General features: G+C 38.0%; 1 protein-coding gene across 1 annotated transcript in view; it reads right to left on the minus strand.

Annotated features, from left to right (window-relative positions):
- dpysl5a (dihydropyrimidinase like 5a) overlaps positions 1–4,909 on the minus strand; it is a 33,537-nt gene extending 28,628 nt beyond the window's left edge. Inside the window, exon 1 of the mRNA XM_038299532.1 lies at positions 4,750–4,909. The gene's annotated coding sequence lies outside the window, so the exon portion shown is untranslated. The remainder of the gene's footprint in view (positions 1–4,749) is intronic.
- Positions 4,910–6,000: the final 1,091 nt, after the last annotated feature.

The following is a 6,000-nucleotide window of genomic DNA, read 5'->3' on the forward strand; positions in this document are numbered from 1 at the left end:
CACCAAACAATGAACTAGCTACTGTTCAAAACAGAAAATCTATATACTTTTTACACTGTTGGTAGATAGGAATGGATTAATAATTATTACTGGTCCATTCAAATGTTCCCAACCTAAATCTGTTGGAGGATAGATTAGTTTAGATTAGATTAGATGAGCTTTATTGATCTCACAGAGGAGAAATTCACTCGTCATAAATTGGCATAGTGATTAAAAAAAGGTGCAAACAAGGAGGAAAAATGTGCATTAAGAATAAACAATTTATATACAGTATATCAAGATAAATAAGGATTAAGGTGCAAGTGTACATGTATTGCACACAATGAAAAACAAAATAAAAATAAGAACTAAAAAATAAGAAAATAATAGTAGAGTAATATCTAATTAAACGTTTCTATTAATCATTAAAATGGGTAAATATTTTTCACATGCTGTTTTTTGTTTGGTGCTGGTAGCCTTCATTTTCTTAAACTGGACAGGAAATGAGCAGGCGGGGTTGGGCTGGGGTCCTATTTAGGTTTTTTCCAGATTTCGGTATCATTTATAGTCAAAAGCAAATATCTTAGTTGACAGACAAAAAGCGCTTTTAACAGTTGTTCAGGCATTCATACACACAGTGATTCTGCAAAACTACATTGTAGCCACAGATGACATCTGACCATAATCAGCATGTAAAGAGGATGAAATGTCTCAAAGACAGAGCAACTGAGATTGACAGAGTAGGGTTCAAACTGGACACTAATAGGATGAACCCTGATCTCCTGAGCTGTGGCACAGTGGGTAGCACTGCTGCCTTTCAGTAAGAAGGTTCTTGATTCGATTCCCGGCCCGGAGTCTTTCTGCATGGGGATTTGCATGTTCTCCCTGTGTATGTGTGGGTTCTCTCTGGGTACTCTGGCTTCCTCCCACAATCCCAAATAAATAAAGACTGTTAGGTTAATTGGCTTCCCTATATTCTCCTTAGGTGTGAGTGTGTGTGCATGGATGGTTGTTTGACTCTGTGTTGCCCTGTGATAGACTTGATATTTGTCCAGGGTGGACCCCGCCTCTCACCCGTAGACAGCTGGAGAGGCACCAGCACCCCTTGTGACCCCGCTTGGAATAGGTGGAACAGAAAATGGATGGATGGATTAGGCGTATAATGTTTTTAATTCAATAGGGTAAATTAATCCTTTTGTCTTCACTCATAAAACAAACAAAGCAAACGGATCCATTTTACTGTAAAAAAAGATTTTTTTTGGATAGAAATTAATTTCTTTAACTTTGGTATAATCTACTACTCACATAGATAAATAAAGAAGTGCTCTAATATATCAGCTGATTTGTAGATAGCTAAAATGTTCATTGATAGACTATGGCTGTTTAAAGGAATAGTACACCCAAAACATGATTAGCCTTCATTTTCTACTCACCCCCATGCTGAACAACACTATGGAGTACTTTTTTAATATCTCAAATGCATCTGGAGATCTGGGAGGCTTCTTGCTGTCTGCTGACATTCAAATAATGGAGGTCTATGGCGCCCGAGACAGAAAGGTCCATAAAAGTCCACAAAAAACGTGTCAATATTCCTCCATACTGCTCGTCCAATGTATTCCAAGTGTCCTGAGTGGGTAGCATCCATAATTTACTCGAAACAAAGTAATTTAGAATGTTTTTAGAGCATAAACAGTAGTGTATAGGATTTGCTGAAAGCGCGCGCCTGCGAGTTCACGACGCTACGGAAACCGCGGCAGACCAAACCAGATGAAAGTGCGCATTCAGCTCGGCAAAGAACTCATGCTCTTCCTCAACACTGAAGTCCTCAGACATTTTTCTTTCGTTGTTTCTTTCTTTGCACAGGTAAACAGCACATTTCTTCTTCTACGCTTGCATTATTGGCAGAGCAGAAGCTGAATGCGCACTTTCATCTGGTTTGGTCTGCCGGCTTCCGTAGCGCCGTGAACGCGCAGGCGCGCGCTTTCAGGAAATCCTATACACTACTGTTTATGCTCTAAAAACATTCTAAATGACTTCGTTTCGAGTAAATTATGGACGCTACCCACTCAGGACACTTGGAATACATTGAACGAGCAGTATGGAGGAATATTGACACGTTTTTTGTGGACTTTTATGGACCTTTCTGCCTCAGGCACCATAGACCTCCATTATTTGAATGTCAGCAGACAGCAAGAAGCCTCCCAGATCTCCAGATGCATTTGAGGTATCAAAAAAGTACTCCAGAGTGTTGTTCAGCATGGGGGTGAGTAGAAAATGAAGGCTAATCATGTTTTGGGTGTACTATTCCTTTAAAAGATTCTGCTTGTCTGTAAGTAAACAAAGTTTTTTTTTTTTACTAAAACTTGGATAACTCCCATAGTTATATATATATATATATATATATATATATATATATATATATATATATATATATATATATATATATATATATATATATATATATATATATATATATATATATATATATAAATTGGAATGAAGAGTGATATTCTTGAGATGTTTATTTTGCCTTTGCATCTAAAATTCTTGATTGTTTTATCTAAACGATCGAATAAAACCTTCAATTAGGAAAGAGGTTGGCCGGTAATATAATACCAAGTCAATAAGTGAAGTTTGATGCTTTACTAATACAGAACACAGCCCCAACAGACACAACTTACTGCTCTCTACTGGATATTCAACACGCTGAAGGAGAATAAATGGCTGAACAAACCAGCTCCTTAGACTGAGTTAATGTTGCTAGATTTGAACCATTATTAAACATAAAGACATTTATGCCCGAATAAAACTGAAATAAAATACCATGTTTACTACCGCCTAAAAACTCCTTTTTGTTGTGTAGTTTTGGCCTGTAGGAAAGCAAAATGATACATAAACAATAATTAAATAAACACACTAAGAAATTAGTTATTTAAAAATGTAATTATACCGCGTTTCTTTCTTAAATGACTTGAATTCTTAACAACTTTACTATTTCTGCAAAATGACAAGAAGACAGAAATGTATCTTGAAGAGTAAGACAGATGTTATTATCTGGGCTGCTAAAAGTAAAAAAAATAGAATAGGGAAAATAATCTGAGCTCTATTTTTTTTTACCCTATAAAATAAATTAGATTTTATTTATTTGTTTTTAATATCTGCAGATCTTTAAAGTAAAATGTTTGAGAACTTAAAGAAATGTTGCTCATCACTGGCAAATTGAATTTAAAAACCAACTAAATTAGCATCTTTGTTGGATAATGTTTCCCATCCCATTAAGCTGGTGCTGAACTGCACAGCTCCTTCAGTGACCCTAAATGCACCAGGGAGCGTTATCACAGATCCTTCCTCCCAAAAGCTGTAAGACTTTATAACCACCACTGTTCCCAACAACGTCAATCAGTTGTTACATTGGGCTGATTTTGCAGTTTCTACCTTAGTCAGTTTATTAACATGCTGCTGTCATTTTGCACATCTCTGATGTTGCAGCTTTTCTTCATATATCCATTGCTGTAAAAACGTTCTTAGCTGGATATTGGTTATTTATTCTCCATGTGCACAGCATTTATATAATATAATATACTATTTTTTGCTGCTGTAAACACCAGAATGTCCCCATTGTGGGATATAATAATAATGATAATAATGGGATTTTCTCTTCTAATAGTTTCCTCCATTGAGTTTGCTATGGTTGAATTCAGGTTACTGTCAGTGATTAACTATTCATGAGCAACAAAGAAGCAATCTCCAGGGTCTCTCCTGCACCCTGGCTGCCTCCCCTCCCTCTCCATCATTGTGGTGAGAATATTAGGAACTGTGCTTGGTGTGTATGGGTGTGTGTGTGTGTGCCCATCTCTCTCTCTCTCTACGTGCTTGCGTCTAGATGGATGCGTCTGAGGGTGCGGCAAGTTTACTGCAAGGCATGGACTTCTTTCCACATCCAGATTTGACGCTTGAAGTGGGTGAGGTTCTGAAACGTCCATCCGCTGATGCCCACATAATGCAACCTCTTTTGGCATTTATTTAGTCATATTTATGTACTTTAACACAATTGTTTTATGTCCTACCCTGTAAATATGAATCAAGTAACTAAATATGATTAAGTAAATACCAAAAAGCGGTTGCATTATTTTTTTTTTTCAGTGCAGGTTGAACTGATGCTCCACTCTGTTTCCTTTTGGTAGTTATAAATATTAAAGCTCAATGGCGGGTGCAGCAGTTGTTTATAAGGGAATAATACACGTGGTCTCTTTAACGAGTGTTAGGATTGTTTTTATTGTAAACAAAAACATACATTAAGAGCTGAATCATGCCTCTTTTAAACGTCATATAGCCTAATTTGATTTGTGATCCATTTTGTTTAAACACGCATTACCAAAAGCCAAAAACTATCCAATCCTAGTTTTAATCTAGATTGATATTAAACGTGTAGATTGGGGTTGGGGAGGTCCAGGCGCAGTCCATTGGTGACACAAAGAAACCGATCTCCATCCTTATCAGCTGCACAGCTTTCATCTCCGACCCAGAATCAGAGCTCCCACCTCGCACCGAGCTTCTTTGCTTCCTAACGTGGCCAGACCTTAATTAAACCCTGCGGCCTGGCTTGGCGCACGGAGAAGGTGTGGTTGGGTTGGTTTGGATGGCAGGAACACCCAGACGCGTAGCCGCTGGGGAGGGGAGGAGGGGTATGGCACCAGGAGTGTCCCGGTAGCAGGAGATGATTAAGACGTCAGAAGCCTTAATAATACCACTGATATGTAGCGCACATACCTCCAGATTTGGCCAATGCTGCAGCTGCTCCAATCCGCGCTCTGGTTACTTTCTGTGAGGAACAGAGAGAAACACAAACCCTGGAAGCTCCTTTCCAAGCAGATCCACACACCAGATGGGTACCTTCCCGGCCGGTCTGAGACGCACACCGCAGCATCATCTGCGTAAAGTCAGAAAAGCAATCCAACAAAGACGCCCGATAAACCCCTTCAGAATAAAAGTCGCATTGGATCAATATGATTTTATGTTGATGTAAAACATGATAAAAAATAATTTTACAGAAGCCACTTTTCGAAAATTATATTAAGATCATATTTTGTAGAATAGGAACGCCTGAATATGTGTGAATTTATGGGCCTAAAACCCTCATAAAGGATATCCATTGAACTTTTTTGATCTCATATTGGAGAAATTTACCTTTGCATTTAACCCATCCTCTTGGGGATCATTGGGCTGCCACTATGCAGCACCCAGGGAGTAGTGTGGGGTCTTTGCTCAGAGAGCCAGAGTGGCAGTCTGTGGGAGTGGGGCTCGAACTCAGAACCTCAGGATTCTCACCTCTATACCCAAACCACTAGTCCGACACTCCCCCTATTCCCCTATTCCTCATGTCTTGATAATTGCAAGAAAGACCCCAGGAATGCAATTAATGACAACGTCATATACAACTTTAATATTGCCTTATTGATACAATGGCATGTGTAGAAAAAACCCCACAGCATGATGCATCCATCACCACAATGCAAGGAGATTATAGTGTAACGTTTTGCATGAGGGACAAAAGATTACATTAGTTTTGTTCTTTTCTTATTGTATTACTCTTTACTGATGTTTTAGATTTGCATAAAGATCTAGAAACAACACTTGGTAGCACTTTAAATGAAGGCATGTGCATATGATTTTTAGGACAATACACTGTCATAAACGTCATATAAAACCAGGCAAGAAAAATGACAATCACACTGAGTCTTGATGACTGTTTTCATGAACTGTCATTTGCTAAATTGTGACACTTTAAAATGCAAATGACATGATTATCATAACCCATCATAAATATATCATAACAGTTTTAACTCTAAACATTAAAAAAGTAATTTAGATGTATGTGTTAGCATTACATTACGCTGTCATTGCTGATATAGGTATTAAACTCTGTCTGTCAGGAATCCATTTCACTATAACGTGTGACATGTAGGAGTAGATGTAAAATGCCATTAAGTCTTATTGATTCATTAACTTTATTGATCTCAC

This window comes from Cyprinodon tularosa, unplaced genomic scaffold, assembly GCF_016077235.1.
Source record: "Cyprinodon tularosa strain WSP-4 unplaced genomic scaffold, ASM1607723v1 ctg430, whole genome shotgun sequence".
NCBI classification, from domain to species: Eukaryota; Metazoa; Chordata; class Actinopteri; order Cyprinodontiformes; family Cyprinodontidae; genus Cyprinodon; species Cyprinodon tularosa.